We start from the raw sequence: 25,345 nt of genomic DNA on the forward strand, positions 1-25,345 counted from the left end.
AAACAGCAAACTGTGAGTGATGACAAAGATTTTATTAACAATTATCTCTGGTAAATATACTTTTTAGGAAGACACATTATTTGAAAACACCTCCATCAAACGTGAATAAGCAAAGCTTCCATTTCTGGTGCACAAAGTCTCCTTCCCTGGGCAATCTTTGCTCCGTGATGTACACCAAGATCTCAGAGATAGATCTGATTTCCTTTTGCCACTGAACATGAAGGATAAGACAAGGCAAAGGTTTATTCAGCTACAGTAGCATTCAATGCAAACACAGCTTGAAGTGTAATGGCAGAGTAGTAGGTGGGTAGATGTGCACTAATATTGACCTTCTTTCTTTACCACAGGATTATTCTGGGACTGTGTGGACCAGATACACACTTCATGCAGGTAAAAGAATCACTTGAGACTACTTCAGACCTTCAGACCATATTTTGATAGTCCCAGGGAGAGGCTTTGTTATCGAACCTTATGGTATTGAGTGGTACCCCACCCTATCTATACACTAGACTTGGATTATGATGGGAACTGTGACTCATGATGGGAATTGCCAGCACAACCTGGGGAAAAAGAAAAAAGAAAAAAAAAAAGTGATTTTAAAGTTGTTTTGTATTGTTGAAGCAGTATAAAATGGCTTATTATATGAAGGCTGAGATCTAGTCCCTTGTATCATGATAATTCAAGATCTATAATTCTTAATGCTGTTTATGTCAAGGAGAATTTTTAGTCCTTCCTTCCAAAGTTCATTATTTTTGTTGTTTTGGTTTTAATGGCAAGATAGGATTAACTATGCATGTCAATTTTTTAACATCAGTAGAGCAGATCTAATTTTACCTAAGCAGTTGAGGGTCTGACAGATCTGGTGACCTTTTATTACAACGTCATTTACAAGTATGATTAAATTATTCACCATGGCTGAACTGATACCCAGATTAGATATATTTTTCTCATGAGGCACTACAAAATATACTACTTTACCCTTCGCTGCTCACTCTCTGCCCAGCGTTTTTGAAAGAAGATTTCACATTTCATTGTTCACTTCAGCTAAGGTGACCCTGGTCTGGGTAATTTATTCCAAGTCAGTTTAGAAAACTAATTTCTCTGGGAAATGCATATGTTTGTGCTCCATGCTGGGGATTTAGGGTGTGATCCTACAATCCCTTTGCTCTTGACTTCCTGCTGAGTTTGTTTAGTTGTATGAAGAAAATGTGTGATGTTGCTAATATAAGAATCCAGACAGTGCAAGCAGGCAAAGGAGATGGGCTGCAGCTTTGTCAGAAGCAGACGGAATAGCATTTAGGAGTTCTTATCAGTTGTGGATTCATACAACTGTGTTTGAAATATAGCTACAATGTCACTCTGATTGTTAAACTGTTTTAGCTTTTCCACAGTCTCAGATAGAAAAGAGTCAAAACTTTGGGGAAAACTCTTAGCACCCTTCTGCTGTGTTACATTAGAGTAATAGTGCCAAGCTCTTCTGGGTTTGCTGACTTCCCCGAACTGATGAATGTGCGCTTGTCATATGATGTGGCAGGGGCTCCAGATGACACACTTTTTCCATTTGGTGCAGCTCAGATGTCAACCGTACCTCTGCCAGTGAACAGAGTAAAAGATATTATTGCAATTTGGGTCAGTTCCCCTAGATTTTGCTAGAATATACGCAGATAAATTTGAGGGCTTACTTGACCCTGATAGTTAAGATCCAAAAGTGATCCCCCTGCAATCTGATTGCACTCTGTTCTGTATAGTACTGCCAAGAGATAAAAGCATTAATTGTCCTCAGTGTTCCCGTAGATAACCCCTTTATCCCTAACTTACACTGTGAGCCTTTATTTGAGGTGTGTGTTTTTGTCCATGCATACTCTCAAAATACATTTCTCTCTCACACTGGTACCTTTCTGCACACACTGTATTTCTAAATGCCTTTATGAAAACCAGAGTCGCAACTTGCTGCTACTGCAGAGGCATCAGTCCTAAAGATTTTTATTTTTTTTCCCTGGTGTGTTATTTTCCCCCTATACTCTTATGTGAGCAAACTGCTCTGTACTCCGTTTACATCCATTAATTTCAGAAACAAAAATGATGAAGAATAGTACAGACCCTTCCTTCTGTGTTGATTATAGTTTCTAGATGCCTTCAAATTTTTCAAGGCTCTGAGTAAAATTGCTACAAATTTAGGCTTTTCATTGGTATTTAAAACCTAGTTCTTATTTTATAACAAAAAGAAAACTACAAATTATTCCCATTAATGTTATATGTAGAATCATATTTAAAATATCATAGAATATTTTGTATGGAGAAGAGGAGGCTCAGGGGAGACCTTATTGCTCTCTGCAGTTACCTGAAAAGAAGGTGTGGGGAGCTGGGGGTCAGCCTCTTCTCACAGGTAACTAGTGATAGGACTAGAGGGAATGGTCTCAAGTTGTGTCAGGAGAGATTTTAGGCTGGAAATGAGGAGACATTTCTTTTCAGAAAGAGCAATCATGCATTGGAACTGGTTGCCCAGGGAGGTGGTGGAGTCACCATCCCTGGGGGTGTTTAAGGAAAGTTTGGACATGGTGCTTAGGGACATGGTTTAACGGGTGATTATGGTGGTTGGGGGATGGTTGGACCAGATGATCTTGAAGGTCTTTTCCAACCTTAATGATTCTATGATTCTATATTAAAAGACATGTTCAAATTATGTTTTAATCATATTAAAATCATATATAATTTTATTCTGACTTCTAATGACATTTTATATGTCAAAAGATATGCAAAGATTTTGCTCATACAAGTTCATTTTTTTTTTTTACTATTATTTCTTTAATCTTTCTCAAAAGTAAATGTTACTTTGTCATTATTTTTTTGTTTGTTTGTTTTTGTTTTGTCCTGGGCCCTATTCCTTCCCAAAACAATTTTTAAAGAACATATATTAGACAAGCGGTGAAAACATGGAAAATCAAGGATATGTTTTATAGTAAAATCATTTGTGTTTTGATTGTTATTGTTGTCATGAACATGTGGATCAAAGATGGAAGCTTTATTGCCAGAAAACATTTATTTAGGTTGCCACCTATGCAGTGTATGCATAGTGACTATGCAGTATGCAGTGATCTAGCAGAGCTTTTAGGGAAAAAAAAATCACTTTCAAACACATCACTCAATGTAAGGAAAAACATTATGACTTATTCTGTGCTAGGAGTTCCAGATTTACAAAAATAGGTAATTCCCAAAGAACTGAAGAAGCCGAGTGTTATTAAAATCTACAAAATACCTTAGAAAGTCTGCCTTCCAACATCTGTGCTAATGTTATGATTAAGAATGTCTGCTGTGTTTCTATTCATTACCTATATTTTAAGTATTTAAAGCTACCAATTACTATAGAAAAAAATATATAAGTGGTTTTGGTTGTTTGTTTTTCTGTGTTGTTGTTGTTTTGTTTTGTTTTTCTTGTTTATTTGCTTTGTTTTGTTGTTTCTGTTTTGTTTGTATTTTGTTTTGGTTTATTAGCTTTAGAGTTTCAACCAAGACTCTTTCTTACAATATTTTTTCTCCCTCTTTCATCTTCTAATTAAAGAGGTGCCATCAGGAAATTTGGACTAATCTAATCTAAAATATTATTGCTGCTGTACACCAGAATACAGTGTGCTTGGTAAAGACCCAATAATCTGAAGAGAATTCTGCCACTGTAAAACAAGCATGAAAAGGATGAGAAAATCAGAGTGCAGTCTGAGATACATTCCGGAAAGAAAAGAAATGGTTGAACAAAGACATCTGAAATCTCTGCAGAGAATTCAAAGCAACAGCTAGTTTGGAGATTAACGTCAGTTCTATGTACAGGCCAGCAAGATCAGTCTTGTCTTCTTTAGTAAAAAATGTCTGGCTGAGCAACCTACAGAGCTCTACTCCAAATAGTTTCTGAGACTGGCCTTTTCTTAGCAAGAGTCATCTGAAATAACAGAAGGTAGAAATTTTTGAAAGAGAACAGGGGATTTATCCTCGTTTGCTAGGCAATTGTGCCAAAATCCAACTTGGTGGTCTAATAAATTGTTCTTCATTTATATAATGCCCTTTCTAGAGTAAGGTGTTTATTGGTTTGGTCTCTAATTAGAGGAGTTTGACCTAACTCCTGCAAGACCAGCTCAGTTTCTCAGCTTAATAAGAGTTTTTTTTTTTTTTTCCTGATCCATAACCAAACTGTAAGCTGAGGTTTTTCTTTTTTCCAGAGTTCAGCAGTCTTTAATTTCTCTCCCTATTCACCATTTCTAGAACCTGGGTTACTGGGTGCCCAGATATGGGAATATGCAGTTGATTAACTACATTTGATTGGTCTTAAAAGATTCAAGGTATTAGGATTTTTCATACCTATACTTTTTTAATTTAGTTGTACCAATTAATTTTTATTACATTTGCCTCCTGGAGACAACTCTCCTTTTCACCCTACAGGAATAACTACTTTCTGAATAACAAGGGCTTGTTTCTGTTCTCACTGAAATCAATTGTAATGTGCTGACCTTCCAAAGTCTAAGCATCAGTGTAATAAATCTGAAATCAAGTCTCCCTATAGGAAGAGGTCCTTTCTGATTTATTTTCCAGCTTGTACTGGTACATCTGGAATACCTAGGTGACAATATATTTCACATGCCCAATTCTGTTCAGACACATAACAGCAGATGAAATTGGCTTGGTTTCATGTAACAGAAAGTGATGGTATGAAAAGATAAGACCATTTCTTGGATAAATTGGAATTGGAGCAGAGGAGACGTAGGAATCTGTGACTCAGCTACTAGGAACACACATTCATATCTCATATCCAAAAAAAAATCTTGATAGAGTTCCCTAAATACTGAAGCAACAATTTCTAGTCTTATGCCAGATCATTTTTTTAAGTAATGTCTCTTTATGGCTCAAATGATTAAAAGCACATAAAGACCAGAGATGTGGTGTTTCCTAATTTACCAGTTTTCCTTCTTTTACAGAAAGGAGATGACACTTTGAGAATGGCAGCACTGGGTCTCTCATTTCCTCTACATTTCATGTCACTGAGCCTATCCTGCTGGAAATTATCCACACCACATAGTTTTATTCTGAGTCTAACTCCATGGGCTGCTTTAACACTAATAATAATTCTAAGAAGGGAAAGTAATTAACTCCAGGATAACATGCTCCATGTGTAGCAGTCATATCCACTTGTAACGATGCAGATTTGTATAGTTTTGTTATCAGATTATATAGTATTGGATTACATTTACAATAACCACAACTTAAAAAAATAAATAAATAAAAATTAAAAAAAAAAGAGAAATGTTTTGCATGAAGGTGGTTTGAATCTTGTAAGAAATCTTTTTCCCAGTTTTCTTGCCTCTAAGAAGGCCATACTGATAGCATTTCTTGGGCCTGGCCAAAGACTTTCAAACATCGAGTTGTGAACAGCCTCCTCCCAGCTGTCTCCTGTGGTAATTAGTCTTCCATCACAGCACTGGAGCTATCTTTACATTGTTTTATAAGCCCTGTTTTTTTTGACACTGTCTAAGTTTGTGTCAATGCTTTTTTTTTTTTTTATTGCCTAGTGTAATTCCTTGGGATCTCATGTAATTTGTCATTTCATCCCCTTTTCTTTCCTTATGAGACTTACCACCCTTTTATTCATTTATCTGGATACATTGCAGAGAATCTCAGGCATCTCAATGTGCTACTGCTTCTCCCTTCTAAGCAAAGGACCAAGAGGCACCCCACTGAGCTCCTGCAGGTCCTGAGGAAGTTAGTGAATATTAGAGCACACATCTTTGGAGATTTAGCTCATTGAAATGCATAAAGGTGGCCCACTGCATATTATTAGTACGTCAGCTCCCAACCAGCTAAAACAAAAGTTACTAGTAGCTGGTTTTAGGGAGCAAACTGTGTTGGAAAGGGACCAGAGAGTTTTGAGTGAGAGCACAGGGTACAGGTGGGTAACCACAGATAGATGAACATGTGGACAGAGAAAGAGAGGAAAATGCAGAACGTCCCTTGCAAACAACAACACCAAAAAAAAAAAATGCACACAAACACATGAATACAAAAAAAAAAAAAAAGAGAGAAAAAAAAGAAATGCTCCATGACTCTTTCTGCACATTTCAAAACTAATTATTATAACGAGGTCATGAGCAAAATGTGAAGGTTAAGGTCATTCCTGATTATTCATTTCTAGGCTTAGCCATGCTTCTCATACTGACTTAACAATTTTGCCTTCAGGCCCTGGAGAGCTAACCCATAGGTCCACCTTTACTAGCATGAACAGACAGTGAGTACCAACACTAATTTGGCTTCTGAATATGCTTGCAGATCCTTTATAACATTATATCAGAGGTGAATAACAATGCTACTTCCACACTGAGTTGAGAAAACAGCCTGAGGGCTCAAGAGCACCAACCACAAGTTAAGACTAATGTACATCTTATCATAAAAAATGTAATACAAGATAAATCTGGTCTGGCCTTGGCTTATTTATGACTGCATTGCTTAGAATTTAAAAATTATATTCAGTGAAGTGGGAGCTGAATTTCCTCTCAAACCAGCTTCTTTACATATTGTGTTACCTAGTGGGGACTTCTTAAGCATCACTTTTATCAATGTATAAATTAAATATAATCTTTTTCTTTCAACTTGTGCATTCTTAGTCCTGAGAAGAATTTCTGAACTTGTGAAATCTTTTGGTTACTTTGAAAATCAAATATAATTTACAGGCAAAGAAAAGATCAACTGTAGTGAGTTCAGATTCTCATGTAAGAGGAGCAGAAACCAACTAATTTGTTGCTTGTATTGCCAGCTAGGAGCCGGTAGCCAGTGATGCCTATTCCCTGCCTCCCTTTATTCTAGCATTTGGTGTGGCGGTGAATCTCTAGGTAGATCGATCAATTCAAGCTACTACATTTTAAGTGTCTGTACCATTCTTCACTCCATTTGTCATTAGCATTTCATCTGCTCTCATTGCTCTCATCGTGACTCCTTTCCAAGTAGAAAGAAAGATGTTTTTCCCCACTACTATTCCTGCCTTAGCTCGTTCAGGCCCTTTACCAAGCTGCATTATCCATTCCTTGCTCTCACGTGCTCTTGAAAGCATGGTGACCATTTGATCGTTGCTGGATACAGCTTTCTGGGGGCGGTCTGCCCAGCACAGAGTGCAGTGTTGCTACCTACTCTCATTTATATTCCTCAAACAGCTCACTGTATCTGAAAATCTTGTTTGCTTTCCTCCACTGAGCCTCTACAATGAGCAGACAGCTTTAGGGATTTTTCTGTAATCACTTATAAATCTCTTCCCTGGTCAGTATTCTATAGCACCTCCCCATTGAACAGACACTTCCAGTTCCTATTACTCCTTTATTGTTGGATTTGAACTCAGTATTTTACAGCAATGATCTGCAACAGATCTTTTGGCATTTCAGTTACTGAAAAGTAAAGGATTCATTGTATCCCGTTTTTTTTTTTTTTTTCCCAGTACAACTCTTCAAGTCCATTGGTAATGAATAAGATGGGGGACACCTGTCAGAAAAGAAAATTTATCACCAAAAAATGATATTGTTTTTGAGAGGAGGGAAATATTTCTTCCTATGTCAAAAGCTCATTTAATCTTTTTTTAGGATTAAATTCCTGATTATTCATTTCAGGAATGACCTTCTAATTCATGTCAGCAGTTTTATTCAAGGGTCTTCCAAAGTTATTTGTGTGTCTGGCTTCCTTGGCTCCTCTATAGAAAATTGGCAGGAATTTATTCTGGAGGCTGGTATCCCTCTTGAGAGATGTCTCACTCTAAAACTGAAGTGCTATACCTCTGGTACCTCCTGTGCATGATGGCAACCATAAAAAATGGGTCTCAAAAGGTTTACCTTATGCATAGGAGCTAAAACTCAAACTTATTATTCACAAATACTTTCTTTTTAAAATTCATTTAGTATAAGCAAATGAACACACTCTGACTGCCATACGTTTTCTGTATTCTGACCTGACTGGAGTGCCATTTGAAAAGCTCTTAAATCAATGTAGTTCTGATGCATTTATCTTATATGAAGAGATTAAAGTAAAATAAAACAACTATGTGTGAAAAAGCAAACTGTCTGGGTCAAGAACACCTGTAGTAGCAAACCAGCAGTGGCAGACAGCTTTGTTGTGATTTTTTAGAAAGTACGGTACATCAATCACTCTCTTCAGCTGACGGTTGACAGAAAGGATTATGAATTCTTTGCTGATACCTTCCCATGTAAAAGAAGGCCTTTAAAACTGAAAAGGGAAATTGCCAAAGTGATAGTGAGGGTAATGAACCATGGGGACCAGATTGGAATGAGAACTGGGAAAGAAAATTCTGTTTGCTCTTCACAAGCAGCTGTGGCATGCACTCTTTCTCGAGGGCAGAAGAAAGCACCAGATAAGAAGAGCAGCCCAGGATTCCCCCCATCAAAACAAATATCTGATGATAATGAATGTTCCCATGTCCTGATCAAACATCACCCTTGTAAACTGCGCAGTCATGGAAGAAATGAGTTTTTAATCCCAATTGAGAACATTTCGGTCTAATTCTAAGCACACGGATACTTTAAGCATGGTAGCATATTTTTAGCTTTCTGAACAGTTTTTTGTTTGTTTGTTTTTGTGAGAAATCTGTTTGCAAAACTTTTTCATGCCATTTCAAAAGGCATTTTATTGTTTTATGGGTCCAAGAATTGACATTTTCCAGTGGTGAGATTTTCAGTATGCTTTTCGGTCAGTTCAGTGTACAATTCATTTACAGCTCACTCCACTGAAAGATGACCACTTAACAGAGTGACCCATCCAGCTCAGTACAGAACAGCACAGAAAAAACATACTCTTTTCACTCAACTGTAATGAAAGATGATCCTTCATTTGCTTTTAACTTCTACACAGTAAGAGCAAGTCCAACTTGTTTTTGTATCTATATCTTTCAAGAATGGAGAGCATTTCATTTCTTTCTCCAGTGTAAGAGTGTTTATGACTCTATGGTGAGCTCTATTGAGTTCAAGATCCTGTTAGAACACCATTTTCTGGGTGATTTAGATGTGTAAGCTTCTCTTCAAACCTTTTTTCTGGCACTATTGACAAGAAAAGGAGTCTGTGGTGTAGCTCATAATGCTGGTTTCTCATTCTCATGGATCCTTCTTGGGTTTTGCTTGTTTCTGGATAAGGGTTTTGTTTTTACTTTGTGGTAATGCTGGCCTACTCATTGTGTTTTGTTAATTGTGTAGAATGAATTATGGGTAGTTTTGACTATAGCGTGGTCTTGGGATATTTTTCTGATACTAATATGCCGAAATATTAGCAGTTACATTGAGAGTCTGTACATAACAGAAACTTACTGGAAATGAAACAATTGTAAAGATAAGACAGTAGCAGATATCCACCTTTAAAGCAAATAAGGGACCAGTAGCTACTACTGCAGGATGATACTACTTTCAGGCACACACAAAGTCAGTAGGATTTGTGCTAAGGCTAAGATCAAAAACCCCAGCGCTCCTGCCTAGGTGGCTGCGCTCCTGTTGGGGTTCCAAGGCTACACTTGGCAATGTGAAGCACCATTTCAAGTCTTCTCTTGGCAAGCTGTGGAGCTAAACAATCCCACTCACAATCCCACAATCCTGGCCTGTCCCTACTATTTGCAACAACCAGTGCGAAGCTGCTCTCACACAGCATCACAGCTGCACATCTCCAGCCATGTCAGGGTTGTGACTTCTGGGGTTTTCATGTAAATCACGTCTGCTGATTATAAGAGGGAAATTATAAGAGCAAGAACATTTTTAATTGTTTTATATTACCTACTTGACGGACTCCTCTTAATGATAAGTAAATTTATTACGCATAGTAATAATGGAGTTGCAAGTAAGCAATTTGTAACCTAAGGAAGCTGATATTTGCAAGATGAGAATTCATCTCTGAAAAATAAAAGAAAGAAGAAAAAGAAAAAGAAAAAGAAAAAGAAAAAGAAAAAGAAAAAGAAAAAGAAAAAGAAAAAGAAAAGGAAAAAAAGAATTAATAAGAGAATCAGCTATATGTTTGCCAAATCACATCTTACTGTTCCTAAGGTGAAAATTCAATGTTAAGGGTTTAAATTTGTATTTTCTTCTTTTTCTATATCAGCATAGGATGAAAGGAAAAATTATGCAGAAGAATGCCAAGCAAAGGGCATAACAAGCTGCAGCATTGCTCATGTCACAGACTAGAAAAAAAAAAAAGTCTTTTAGATTCTTTCTTCGAGTCTTTCTTTTTTCTTCTTTTGCCATTTTCTCTTTGTTTTGCATGATGATACACTTAAGAATTCTCTTTATTTCTTTAGGTAAGTAAAAGATTAAATTCAATTAAAAAATATAAGGCACCGTCTGTCACTACTATGGGAAGACAGAATCACATCTCCAGAGAAAAATGATCTGAAGTTGCAACAGCAGCTGAAAATACCGGTTTGTTTGTGTTAGTTTTCTTCCAGGATTTTCTGAGGTAACAGCCAGACATGGCAGAGCACTCCAAAACTGCTAAGTAGTGACAAAACTAATATTTCTTATTTTAAAACATTGCCATTAGTTTGATTAGGTTGTCTGTTTTTAAGATGAGTCATTTAGTTTTTGACTGGCTTCGAATGATGCTCTGTGCATTCTTATGGAGGCCATAAAAATGTTTGGGCTGGCTACAAGTGCCAGGTAGTCCCAGACACCCCTGCAGCACTGCTGTGTTCCAGTCAGCAGTGCCATCTCCCCAGCTCCTGCACTGAGAACGGGGACTCCTCAGTGCATGCAGTAGGGATGTACAGGTACTCTCATAGACTCTCTTTATATGCATTGTAAATCTGCTCTGCAGCTGGTAGAGAAAGAAAACTGCCTGCCTGCAGTTTTCTGAAAAACATAATTTTGGCCACAACTGTTTGCATTCAGATCTTGCAATGTTTGGATCTTTTCTTTTTGCATCCATAAGACGATGTCTCAGCTTAGCTCTTCCCCTTTGTTTTTAGTTGACATAAGAGAAAGAAAGCAGTTTACTTAAAAATCCTTCTCATTGCAGCATAATGTAATTTTAAACACAACATTTTGTCTTTTGGCCTGTTCTGAGTGCTAAGGGAAGGATGGGTTCTGGCCCAGCCTTGACTTTGGGTCATCATTGTGTGAGTGTCTTTGTGTGTGTGAACATCTATATTCAGACCAGGTAACTGCCCTGGTTGCTCAGTAATAGTGGGAGAAATACAAGGCAAAGGAGAAATCTTCCAAAGCTTGTGAATATGTAGCGGGAACAAATCTTTTTCTGTAGCTCCTCAGGTCCAGGACAGTCAAGCAGCCCAACAGATGGTAATAGATCAACTGACACTTGTCACTCCAGTATATTTCCCAACAAATATTTTAAAATGAGACTGTAACCTCCAGAGTTATGGTTTATGGTGGGATCTCAGCTTCATAAGTAACATCACCCAAAATTTCTTGTGATGAGTGACTTAAATAATGGAAACAAGTGTACTTTTGCAGCAAGATATTTTAATGCTCAGCACCTCTCTATCTATAAGGGAAAGGTAAGTGCAGCTCAGGTCACTAGATAGAAGAGCTAATTTTCAGGTAGTCAAGTAGGCACTAATGAAAGAGAAGACAAGACTGAACATTTTTACCAATTTTAAAATATTTATGCACCCAGCATTTTCAGATATAAACTGCATGGAAAAACTAGTGCAAAGTAACCATGACAGCAAACACACTGAGCAGAAATGAGTATAAATAAACAGTAAGACTTACTTGCAAATACAGTTAGCTGTGTTGAACACACACAGTGGGAATTAAAGGTGAAAATGGGGCATAGAATTGCCAATCAACTTAGGTGTGTTATTGTGTGCCTCAAGTTTCTAAAGAGCTTCTCCTATTTTCTGCTAGGTTCATTTTAGAGACTTTTTTGACTTTTATGAGACTCCTTCTGTTAAGCAAATCGGCTTTGAAGTAATTTGCCAGTGAATACTCACTGCAAATTCTGCTTTTAGGAACTTAGCAGATCTGTCTGGACAGATATGCTTCACCATGGATAACAAAATGAAGTTGGTTAACTTACACATCAGGGTAAATTCACTGTATCTGTGAAAACAAAAAGTGGAGCATTCTTACTATTATTTACGCCTACAGAGACCACAGAAACTATAATAACAAGAACAAAATTCTAAGACCATTCCTTTTTCTTCTGAAGTTGCTTAATATAGTTGCAAATCTTTACTGCTCCTGAACAAAGCTGGAGTTTTATTTTGATTTCCAATTTGTCAGGTTTTAACAACATAATCGAATTAGCAAGAAGCATGAAATAGTGTTGAAATAGCATCTTTTATCTGCTTTCATATTCTTATTCCTATATTTATTTTTCTGTTAAGTATAATCCAGTAGGTTTCTAACATAAGTTTACACAGAAGGTTTTTTCCATCCATGAACTGTTCACTTTGAAAGGGCCTAAGAGACATCTCAAAAAACAAATTATGTCATTTTACTGTAGATTGTTCTTTTTCTTGGTGCTGCAGTTCATCAGGTAACCTCTCAAGACTCCAACATATCCATGATATAATGCAAAGTGTCAGCCACACTAAGCTTCCTTTTCTAATGCTTTTTCAGTGGGTCCAGAGACAATCAAGAAAGCTGAAATTACTTCACTCTGACAGTTGTAAAAGGTCACCTAGTTAAATTAATTCATGTTATTTCCAGTACATCATAATATATGGGAACAAAATTAGCAGACATTTCAAACTCAACAAGAACAAACCACTCCAAACCATGAGATTTGTGAAGAAAACGACTATGGGGAGGTCAGCATTGTCACTGCTGCTCAGAGGAACGGGAGGCTGAACATTAGCTGGCCAGGGAATATGTTATTTATTGTGACAAACCTTCAGGGTCTTCAGAGCCCTGTGAAATTAGCTTACATCTGATCCATTACAAACTAAGCTTTTTCTGACAAAAGCTTCTTTAACTGAGAGCTTAACTCTTTCCACAGTCCAGTGGGCAAAAGAGATAAACATCTTCAGGTATCTCTGATTAGTGAAGGCTTAGACATGTTGGGCTGCTGTGGGTTGTTGTCTGCTCGTGCACCATTTTTACATTGCTGGTTGGTACAATCAGATCCCCTGGCATGGATGTGAAACTTGCAAACCTCTTAAAATGAGATGTTTGTGTTATGGTGAGATTTTATAGGCTTTAGAAGCCAGAAGCATTTTATAAAAAGCTAACTAAATTTCTAAGCCAGATTCACATTGTTTGTCCTGATCATTAGCATGCTTATACCAATTATCAGCTTGTTTTAAAATTGATTTTAAGGGAAAGGAATGCTAGAAAAAATAAGTTTTCTACTATTAATCAAAAGACTGGACAGAATCTAGACTTTGAAGCATTTGTCATTTTTCTCATAAATTGAAGTAGTGAGATGTCATCACACAAATATTAAAATAACCATGGAAAAGGAGGGGTAGTCATCTCCCCATGCAGGGCTGTATTTGGCTGGCTACTTCGTATGGCAGACTGGTAGGATGGTGTTTCCATGATAGCAATGTGTCCTACAGACACTGTTCTGAGTATAAACTGCTTCACCTGCCATGCCAAATCCATATGCCCAATCTGACATGCAGTATCGAATGTGTGAAGTCTCTTCAGACTGGAAAGCTAGGGAAATGATCTGTCCTCAGTGTTTACTACAGTGAGGCTTGTCTCCTCTTGTAAGTATGATCAGTTGTACATTAGAAGTTTAGCACAGGACATTGTACAATCTTTTGACAGGACACTTTCCTGCCCACACTGCTTGCCTGCATGTAATGTGTCCAGAAGGGCATGAAGCTCCCAGCTTATACCTGCAAAGCTCCATGCTGGTTCATTACTACAAGTCCCAGTGGTATGACGACCATTGAACATGGTGTTTGTCAGCCTGCGTGCCCAAATTAAGAAATATCTCTGATAAATGGCACTGAGATGATCCTCCATGCAAAGTACCAGTGCTTAGCAGCTGATAAAACATCCTGTTGTGGTGAAGGGGAACCAGACAGCAGAGGTGCTTGCTGGTTCCCCCTGAGACTTCTTGCTTCTGCCAGGAAAAGCACAATACCACCTGAGCTCAGCCTTAAAAGACACTGCTACAGGAATGCTAAACAAATCTTTTATACGTTGGTATTTCCCTATTAGAGTTTTATGTGAGTCTGTTGGGAGCAAGTGAGATTGCATTCAAATTTCATTGGCACTCCTTACTGATTTCTGCCCTAGAGGGATTCATAGCACAGGGATTAAGGACTTCCTAAATCACCTAATCCAAGCAGTTGGTATGATAGAAATGCACTCATAAACCTCAAAGTATTAACTATAAAGCTTGTGGATTTCTGTTTGGTATTGTACCTGACATGTTCCTAGTGTTCAACCAGGGATCGTTCTCCTGATAGTGTTGAAGGTTCCTAACTGCCCTCTGAAATTTATTCCTAGCCAATGTCTATGCTTTCAGCTTTTATTCTATTTGTTGGATGAAGTCTCATTTTCCTCTGGCTTAAAAGCACTTCTCCCTCCCTTATGTTTACTCCATGAAAAAATCTCAGAGAGTGTTTTCGTACCCTCACAACCTGCTTGTAGCTTGGCTGAACTTTCCAAGGTCTTCCTCCTGTGAGACACTCTTCATCCTCTGTCACAGCCCAGGTCCGCATCTACCCTCATCTGAAGTCACCTTTCCAGGGACCAGCCCATTACCTGTCCAGACGAGGTTTCATCAGTGCTTGCTACCAGACTTGCTGCTTCCTGTATTGCTTCCTGCAGATGCCTGGGCTGGAGATTAATGGGATTTCTCACCTGGAGTGCAAGAAATACTTAGGATTTTGTTGCCACCTCAAATGTGGTAATGAATTGCAATACATTCATACCCATCTTCCATTCTGCTGTTGTTCCTACGCTGAAATGTGTCAGCACTATTTTGGGGGCAATACCTAGATTACCTTTGCTCTTGACCCCATCCTTCCTGCATAGCAGACCATTTTTATTCTTGTTCTCCTTTTATTTATATTGTTAAAAAAAGTCTTTTACCCCTTAATATCCTTTGGCAAATTCTAACTCAGCTTGACTTTTGAGCAGTTTTTCACGTACTTGCAGTATGCTTTTTTCAACCCGTTAGATTGCAATTCTTCCTTTCGTTTCCCCGCTGGTTCGGCTACAGATTCCAGGCTGATTTTGCACCTTTGAATTAAAGCAGTTAGCCCTGTATTGCATTTACATTCCTGAGTTTGTCACTTTAATTTGATCATATTAACTGGTTTCCTCCATTCTCAGATTGAGTTTGCCTTTGATTTTGATCTGTTCTTCTCTTCCCATTTAATTGACACTGGTGTTTTGACTGGTCTGATTTTCTACTACCATCTTTTTAATAGCAATCAAAAGCCGCTGCAAAGTATTATTGTCTTCCATTATTACATATGACACTTGCTGAAGATTTTCTCTAAACATCCATGCAATTTCTGACCATGCTTTTTTTTTTCTCTCAAAATAATTAGTTTTAATATATATAATATATACATGTAAAATAAATAATAAACAATGATGATTTTACATCATTACAGCATTACATATTACAGCATATACAACTTTAACCTAGAAGACCCTCCAGGATCTCTGATCATGTTAAAGTAGGATTTTCACTACCACCTTCCCCCTGATTTTGTGCTGTGGTTTCCCCAGCCTACTTAAAATTATATTTTTGTGATACTTCTCTCATGAAAAGAGTGAACCTGGGGAATCTTACTGGATTCTGGAGAAGTGGAAGAGATCCAGGAGGGGAGACAGAAGTTTTATTACCTATTCCACAACTTTCTACATTCAGATCTACTAGAAATGCAATGGATGGCAAGTTATACCATCTAAATCTACTAGTTTGTCCTTCCATCAGAGCAACATGTGGTAAACAAGTGGCTCTAATATTCTGTGGTCATTTTTCATTTGGGAAAGTAGAAGGTCACTTCTTCTTTTGAGGCAAAAGAATAAAAACAAAAAGGTTCCTGAATTCACAGTTCCACTTAAGGGAACCAACTCACACCAGGTCTTTTCACACTTACCATAATTCTGATTTTATCAGATGTGCATTTAATTTCTTTAAGTAAATATCCAAAGGTCACAAAGCATTCTGGCTGGTGCTTATACATGTTTTTAGAGATGTTTTCTTTTCAAATTAAGCTGACATCTTGATGGGTACCAGATGTCTGATATCATAATGGTGCATATGGGATCATTCATGTGCCAGACCAAATCATCAGATGTTCTAGGGGATATAGGGAAGAGACAAGGGAAATGAAATATTCAGTAATATCCTACCTTTCTTAATGCACTAAAGTATATTATTTCAACCAGAGATTCGGCCAGACTGGCATTTTAAGAGAAAGATCAGTTGTTCAAGATCACTAATTTCAGTTAGTGCTTTATTCTGCTTTTTTTTTTTTTTGCTTTTTTTTTTTTTTTTTTTTTTGTGCAGGCAGTTGCAATGACTAAAATGCCTAGAAAGATTTATAAATGTAAAACACAATAAGAGGTAAACTCTAAGCCATGCTACACAGGCAGCGAAATACATGACCCTTAAATCTGTCATTCATGTAGGATGGCAGGATATTTTCTTGAAAATCCTGTCACACAGAAGTCCTGCCTTGTGCTAGGCACTTTAAAATCTGGGCTGACTTAAGGGATCCAGAAGGGGCTTATGAAAAGATAACACTGGGCCCCAAAGCTCTGCTGAAACAGGAAATGAAAGTGAATTCTTTACCATCAAATGAATTACAATCTGCCTGGAAATCTGGCATTTTGTTTATAATCATCTACCTGTCCTGGTTCAGACAGAAATGCCGCAGAGCAGATGAGCAAAAAAATGAATGGGCGAGTATGTGTGAAGGTTAGGCTCAACTGCCCCCACAGGGTCCAGCCATCACTCATGCTACATCATATGTACCTTACCTCTAGTTACTGTTAGCATGAGAAGAAAATCACTCACTGAAACAGACAGATAATGAAATGGTCTTTAGAAAGGGCTGGAGGGAATTCCTTGAAGGAGTTCTGTGGCTGATAAGGATATTTTTATTGGTAGTATGATTGAAGGTCCTAACACTATTGAAACCTTAGTTTATATTGCGAGCAGATAAGTAATTTGTTTGCCTATCATAATCAGAAACTGGCTGCATGTGCACTGAAAAAAAAAAATGCTCAGATTTACTTGAGTGTATAGTATAAATTGATATCTATGCCTTACTTTACATTTTATACCCATCAGTTCGGTTTTACTGCAGTATTGTAGACGTTGTGAAAACATAACCAAGCACAAAAAGACACTGATCAGAAGGAAATGTCTTCCTCACAATCTTTTATATTTTTTTATGCATGCAGGAAAACGAGATCCATGCTTCACAAAGTTCTGTAGGTTATTACCATGTGTTAAATTGTGATCTGCAAACACAAGCTGTTCTTAAACAAGAACAAAAAAGAAAAAACAGATGGTTTCTTTTAACGTCATGTGAAACTTTTCTTGAACACAAGCGTATGTTTTCTCCTCTCCAGCTGGCAATTCCCACATGTAAATGATCAGATTTTACCATTTCAGGAGACTCATAAGACCCCCTCTGTTATAAAAAGACACATTATCCTAAAAGACTGAGGAACAAAGAATGCCAAGTGCTTCACAATAAAGCTACAGAAAATATTTTTTCCTCGATTGTCTATTTGAAAATGTGTCTGTGCTAATTAAAAAAAAAAAAAAAAAAAGTGAGAATGTGAGAAAATAAAAAACAGTGACTTCAGCATCACCATTGACAGAACTTTTGTGGCTGTGACAATTTCAAATGTCTGTCTGTCTCCCTGCCACAGACAGAGTGACCACTGCCTGCCTGTATGCACTGGGGCTGCCCAAGGGAGGGTGACTGCAGGTGTAGAGCAGTGATGTGCTGCTTTAGCACAACAGAGCATCGCTTTCCTGCACTTTCCCCCACCTCACGCCTCATTTTATGAGGCATTGAGCCAGCAGAAATGTTTGTTTTCTCCTGGAAAATATGTGTGCCTGTACTGGAAGGATTCTCATTTGAACCCAGGCTGGGGAAATAATCGTTCCTGATGGATCTGCAGAGAATAGAGATGTTTTTTATTTTTATTTTATTTTACTTTATTTTACTTATTCTAGTGTTCTTTAGGTCTTAACATTATGTATAATGTTTTTCTGGATGGAAATAATGTTGATTTCTGAGGAAAAAGAGAAATCCGTAATCATCAGTGCAATGGGTTCGAGTGTTTAGTGCTAGAGAGTGATATTTGCCAGTGCATTAGTGAGAACAGATATAGCTGCCATTTTGCATTCTCTATGTTACCTCTTAGTTGGACTACAGGTGTGAAACTAAATAAATGTTCAATCTGTTTAATAGAAAAACTCTTCACTACTTGTATTGTGTCTGTGCTCACGCAAAACAGATGTACTTTCATAGCGTGAATGAAAGACTGAATTACCAAAAAACAAGCTTAGTAGTAAAAATGAAAGAACTGCAAGACATAAAAATCAAAGGATAATTGTTGCACAAATACAGTGCTAACACAACACCTACACAAGGACTATCAATTCTATCACACTGCAATTGCTGGCATGCTCATGTTTAATCCTCGCCTTGTTCATTTGTTTATTCCTTTTTTTTTTTCCCTCAGTTTGATGTCCTTGGCTCAAATGGAACTTTTCCTGATGTTTCTGGGTAAGTAGAGAATAGACATGATATTGGCTGTGCAGTATTACATACTTAAAAACGTAGTCTAAATAAATAAATAAATAAGGTGTCTCTGTATCCCAAATGCCAGTTCCTCACCCTCTTTTTCCCTGAAGCATTTCATTGAATCACGATGAACATGGAAAAAAGTTCTAAATGACCACTTCAGTACAGAAACAAGACATACAGAAGAGCAGCAAGGTGACCACAGATGTCTGAGAGCAATGGAAATGCTGTGCTGTGATGGGAGTCTTTGATGACTGCCTCCGGGGCAGGACCGTAACTGAGCAGCACCATCTATTGCATTTGAGTGAGACTGTCCATCATGTTTCCCTACAGGACTTCATATAAAATAATGTTTGGCACATAAAACGGCTTTGGAGGACGGCATGGTGGGAAGTGAGTTTTTCTGGACCAAAACTTTTGGAGAATTATGTGTTTCTTTCACTTAATTCTGTTAAATTTTCTTTGTTAATGGATTTCTCTGAGGAAAATGAACAGCAGAAAAAGACATTTAAATATTAGTGTTTCTACTCAAAACATGAGAGTAAGAATATTCCAGAATTGCTATCAGTCCTGTGGTTGAAATTCAGGCTCTGATGTTTGGTTCTCTATTCTGCCTTTCCTTATATCAAAAAAGAAAAAGAAAGTTCTGCCTGGCAGTCCATTGCTTTTCCCTGCACACACCCTCTCTGCATTTTTTTCTGGAGCTGTCCCACTTTGTGTTTTTAATTCGCTGTTCTGTTTTGTTTCTTCACATCCTAATCATTCCTTTTTATGTACCAAAACTGAACTACTAACAAGAAACCCTCTGATTAATTTTAAAGCTTTCTCTGTGAGCTGTTAAAATCCAGGATACGGCCTAATTTAAGGGCCAATAAGCAATCCCTCTCTGCAAGCTATTCAAGAGAGTTTCAACTAGTGCTTACACTTTATCCTCTAGATGTTTAATCTATACAATTTTAGAGCCAATATTTTTAAGAAAGAAGTGGCACTAGTATAATAACACCACTTAGTAATCAAATATTAATGGTTTTCTAAATGTTTATTATGCTGTTGAATTAAAATATTTCCATGCATAGGCAGAACAGATGACTTCTGTTCTGCAAGGGAAATGGCATTTGGCCATTTAAAAACAGTTTCATTGTCCTCTCTTCCCTCTTAATTTCCTAAACTGAAAAGGAAACCACAGAAAAATAAGAGAATCAGAGAAAATGGGAAAAAATGGAGAATGGTGACAAGGAGTGTTATATGATCCAATTATGCAACTATCGGAGTTCAGAAGGCACAAATTGCATCTTTTCATGGTGTTCAACTTGCTTTACTAACCCTTTGTTCAAAAGTTTCTTATCTTCATGAGTGACAGTTTCCGTTTTGGAAGACCATGCTTTAGAATGTGTTAAAAATCCAAAATCTCTCTTCTTACAGACACGGAGCTCAATTAAGTCAACTAAATTAAAGCACCTGCTATCAAAAGCCTGACAAATTCCTCCTAAGAAGGTATGGCAACTCACTGTAGTGCTTTATTTCCTTTTGTTTGCTGATTATACCCTTCTTATGCTTTGCAAATCTTCAGCTGTTGAATGCTAATGTCATGATTTCACATGAACGGATTTGTTTCACAGTATTTCTGATAGTCTTGTGTGTTTTTTTTCTCCTATTTTTTTTTTTTAATTTTTTTTTTTAAGAGTTATTAATTTCCACTTGGTTGTTAAACAGTTTAGGCTGTGCCATACAGCAGCTGGAGGGAAGATGACAGAATTCTTCTCTACTGCCCTGTTAATATGTACTAATTTAACTTTAGAGAAATGACATAAAAGGTTGGGATAAGGGGGGTACAATTCAATGGTCTTTAAATATTAGTCTTTCTGGGGAGCTAGCCTAAGTTTCATGGCCTTTTCTTAAGAAAATATTTAAAAGTCTTTTTCTAAAATCACATTCATAGGCAGCTCTGCTAAGGAAAGAAGGTCTTCAGTGCCCAGTTAATGGAAATTAATGAATTGATCCCAGCTGTAGGATCAGTTAATACCTTTTTAGACATCACAGAAAGCTGAGAGAAATTCCTTTTAAATACTCAATCAGTTAGGAATCTTCAGTCAAAGCTTGAATCTGCATAGATGTTAATGCTAACTAATACAAGGTATAAATTCAAAGACAATCCCTATGTTTGAACAACTTTCTTAGTTCTTTGGATGTTATTACTATTTTACAAAACTTTTGGGGTATGAATTTAAGCAGTAGTTCTAGTTGGATGGGCTTTATTGTGTTGACCGTGTTATTTCTCAGGAACCAAAGAAAAGCAACGTAGTCATCTGGAGGTAGTGATCCACAGGTGTCCTCAGCCTGGCAGGACCTGGTTTCTGGTAGGTGGCTTGTCTCTCTTGTTCACAGAGATGTTCAAATGGATTTTGTATTTTGAGAAAGAAATGAAAGCTCTGCATTTCTTAAGAAAGAAGCTTCATTTTCTTGCCCTTTTAGGACCAGTCTGAGGGGAACTGCTGTGGTATCCTAATTTATTTGTAGTGCTGTTAGTGCTTTTTTTTTTTTTTAAAATGGGAATCTCCTGTTTGTTTTGAATCTAGCTTACTGTCCAATAACTTTTTCCCTCAATATCATAAGGGTAGCTGCACTCTGTGATTTGCCTTGCACCCACTAGTTATGTGGGTAATGCCTGAGCACATGCTATTTCCTTGTATTTCGGGCTTTGCACTGGCAGAAAGTCTGGGTGGGAAGAAGAAGAAGGTGAAAATTGCTGTGTACTTCCTCCTGTAGCACAGGTACAGCTAGTGTGGAGCTCAGGAGCTCTCTATACTGAGCAGAGTAGAAGGAAAGTTCTGCAAAATATAAATGTTTCATGATAATGTGGATCACCTGTGCTCTTGTTGGGACAGTTCTCTTGGAAAGAGAGATGAAACACGGGTTTCATTAAGTTCAAGAAATGAATTGTGTGTGTGTCCCCATGCAAGCCTTCATCTGTGAAACAAGCAGTTAGAAACAGCATAAAAGGAGGATGATCTTACCCAGGGGGAGCAGTGCTTTTTGGAGTCTAGTATATGATAGTATTGGATGATGAGCTCTTCAGTTTCAGAAAGTAGGAAATTCATTATATTTCATAAATTACATTTTTGTTAAGTTATCAGTTAAAATGTGTTGAGCTAATATGTTTTTATCTCTAGTCTTCAGAGACGATAAAATCCTTTAGGTATGAGCATCAGGAAGTAAAAATGTGTTGTATTCAAGCTTGAAAGATACTGTTTTCTAAGTATTTGCAGTTGCTTCAGCAGCTGTATGTTTTAATTGCTTTCCCCAAGTTATTATGAAACTAAGTATAGTGCTTGTATATTTGAGATACTTAGCAAAAAGTTGTGTGGCAATGAAAGTTGGTTAAATTGTCTTTATTATTCTGGGGGAGAAGGGGTGAAGTGGTTTGCCTTTTAGAGAACAAATTTTACCTTCTTCAAATACAAGCTGAGTTTGTCTTGCTTGCTTCTACATAAGAGTTAGAGCTTGATGAGGGGGCTTTGCATCATGAGGCTACCACCCTGATCCAGCCCAGCAAGAAGAAGGGAGGTAATAGGCACAGCACACACTCTGACCCTACCCATCCCACTTCCCTTCTAGCTGCTGAGACAGCTATTTGTGAGAGCATGGGACACTACCACTTCCAAAACTCCTTAAAATTTACTCATATCTCTCTGTAGCCCTGTGGCCTGCAACAGACTATTCCCCTCCAGTAATGCATCCAGGCCTGGACTCCATGTCCACCTGCCAAGGAGTAGTTTTCTTGTTTGTTCAGCATTACAGACTTCCAGGCTTCCATCATACTTTCAGAAGTCTGAAAAAAGTCTGTGTTCCTTTTCTGTCATGCTCTTTTGCTGGTCAAATATGTATCCTGGGTTAAATCACCTCACGCTTCAGGTTATTTTCTGTAATATTTTTTTAGAATATATTTGAAAATAAAAGGCTGGGAAGGGGGAATTATAGTATCCAAAATCATGTATTGTGGGAGGGAGAGGATCAAATGTTGATTACATTATGATTTAAGAGCCTTAAGATATCACTACCTGCTTTGTCAAGACCTAGTGGTGTTAGAAAGAACCTTCCTCAAAAAAGGTGGAAAGGGAAAAAAAAATGTTTCAAATTCATATTTCTATACATCATCCACCCTTCCTTTTTCTATCAAAATTGGGAGGAGAGGGCAAGAAAGCCCTATAAAATATTAATATATTGTAAAACATTGAGGTCCCACAGATTAGATGCATTAAAAAATCCTGTATTACAGACAAGCAATGCTATCATTTCATAGGCATCACGGCTGCAGTGCTAATAAAAAAGAGTAGATGCTACTGATTAGAAAATCCTCTCTGGTTGGTTATTTCACATGAGCGCTTCTACAGCTGTAATGTGGTAGTTGTCACAGTACATCTCAATAAATCTCTTCACTGTTTAAGGGTAAAGCCATCATTGCTGAATAATCCCCTCCTTTAGGCATAAAGCTTTGTCACAAATTCAGCTTCTCAGTGTTGCTTCTTAAAATGTGTAATTAAAATGATGATCTCTCAGTGGCTAGTTTGCCAGGTGACATTGATTTTAGTTCTTAAGCTGCTTTATGACTCTGCCACAAGTCGTTTAGAACAGGCCTCTATTAAGAGAACCTCAGGAAAGTTTTAGTACTGACTATGATGCAGAATTAGCAGCAGTCCTTTCAGAAAGTGTTGAGAGCCTGGTACTGAGGGCACATTTCTGGAAGTCCTCTCTTCATATAAAATAACTCTGACAATAATAAAGGGGAAAGACAAGGGAGAGAGAAGAACAGAAGCCAGGAGATGAGTAAGACAGCATTGGGAAAACAGCTTAGGTATACTTCGATCTCTTGTTATTCATATTTTCTTTCATTTGGGAGACTGATTGCTCTGAATTCAATCCTGTTACCAGCTTCTTTGTCAAAATTGTTTTCAGAACTACAGGCCACTGGAAGAGCCATTAAAATAAAGTTGTTATTTTCCTTGCCTTCCAGCACAAAGCGTAGCCCGTAGCAATGACAATAATCCAGAGGAATTGTATTTTTAAATGGAAAACAGTAAACTGCCAGCATAAAATTTAAGTCCTGTTGCATGGGCCCTGTAGGCTTTGCACCGCTGTGTGTGACCGCTGGTAAGTGGCACTGGGAACTGGCGAAATTCTGCTGTGGCAGACAGTGACGTTATATGTGGAGCTCAGGTAGAAAACCTTCTTTGGAAAGTTTATTGAAAAGGTGGCTTCTTTTTTGAGGCAATGCAGGCCCTGTTGTGGTGGAGAAAGCCTCCAGACAAATCCTGTTGCACCCAGTTCATCTGTGTGTGCTTGCTCTTGAGACAGGAGGGATGTCCTTTCCTGGGTTGCTGGACACTTGCAGCTTGTAAGTAGTGCAGAACACTCTTCTGCAGAGCAATACCTATGAAAATCAATGAAACGAGAAGGTGTTTTGTTTTATCTTTCCTAAGCACTGTTTGTTTAAAGAAGGCCTGGTCGCAGGACTTCCGGTTTGAACATGAAAGCTTTGGCCATCCAGATCAGTTAGATGGGATCTATGGATGCTCATTTACTGTCCATTTCAGACTTTTGAATGAACATGGGATGAAGTGAACTCCTGCCTTTTGGTTCACCATAACCAATGTAGGGATGTTTGCACCTTAGGGAGACTTTCCTACTTTCTTCAGTGTAGGATCCATGTAAGGGCCTCCTTTTTGAACATATTTTTGCAGTGAAATTGTTTCTATCCCTTTCCATGCACATACTCAGAGAGAAAAGGAAGCATAACTGATGATATTGCTTGAGGAGTTGGAATCCTGTAAGTAGAGAGCAAGGATCAATGTGTTCTGTATTGAACTTGGATTCTGCAGTGGACACATACATAGCCTGAGAACATGCACTCAAAGGGAGAGTAAGGTCGCTTCTTCAAATAGATCTGTGCTTCTATCCAAATTATACACTGTCTTTCCCTGTCCCAAGATTAACACACGTCAAGTTCTGACAGCCCTTGTGCTGCACTATCTCCTGGGTCTATGCTGTGACTCATCGCTCAATGGAAGAGCAAAGCCTTGGGGGGGGGGGGGGGGAGTGTACAATCCAATTTCTGCACTTCCAAATAGCAAGCAAATGTTTGAATTATGGATCACAATTAACTACTAATTGGCCATAATGTAAGCCCCTTCTGAATGGACATGGTAAATATTGAAACAAATGGGTTGTTATTTTTCAGACCTGAATGCTAGTCATTTAAAATGAAAAGCTAATTTCAGCCTGGGAGGCAAGCTCTATATTTTAATCAAGTGTGACAGATCGAGAACAATAAATGAGCACTTAAGGTGAGGGGATGTTTATTTCCCTGCTGCAAGTTTATTTGTGGTAAGTTATACAGCCCAATGCAAAATAAAATTAAACTGTAGCTTTGATCCAGATCTCTGAGAAGTCCCAGCAGAAAGCCTGAATAAAGAATGCAAAACAAAAGAGACTATTCTTTAAATAGAACAAACCTAACAGTTAGGAAAGCTTTTGTAGATTTATATATCTATTATGCAGTTTTGCTGCTAAATCAGTACTGTAACGTAATTAAGAAAGAAGCTTTGCTAAGAGCCATAAAGAGCTGGGACT

At 37.8% G+C, this 25,345-nt stretch overlaps 1 long non-coding RNA gene across 4 annotated transcripts in view; it reads left to right on the forward strand.

Moving 5' to 3' along the window:
• LOC137865507 (uncharacterized) overlaps positions 1 to 25,345 on the forward strand; it is a 177,976-nt gene that overhangs the window by 99,911 nt on the left and 52,720 nt on the right. For 2 of the 4 annotated variants that reach the window (XR_011101947.1, XR_011101946.1), the window contains exons 5-10: positions 348 to 390; positions 18,657 to 18,700; positions 18,829 to 18,913; positions 19,052 to 19,111; positions 20,141 to 20,212; positions 20,999 to 21,075. This is a non-coding gene — a long non-coding RNA (uncharacterized lncRNA). Of the gene's footprint in view, positions 1 to 347; positions 391 to 4,961; positions 5,361 to 18,656; positions 18,701 to 18,828; positions 18,914 to 19,051; positions 19,112 to 20,140; positions 20,213 to 20,998; positions 21,080 to 25,345 lie in introns of those variants that run through there. The other 2 variants (XR_011101944.1, XR_011101943.1) reach the window with 2 other exon arrangements.

The sequence above is a fragment of the Anas acuta genome, chromosome 16 (assembly GCF_963932015.1).
Source record: "Anas acuta chromosome 16, bAnaAcu1.1, whole genome shotgun sequence".
NCBI lineage: Eukaryota > Metazoa > Chordata > Aves > Anseriformes > Anatidae > Anas > Anas acuta.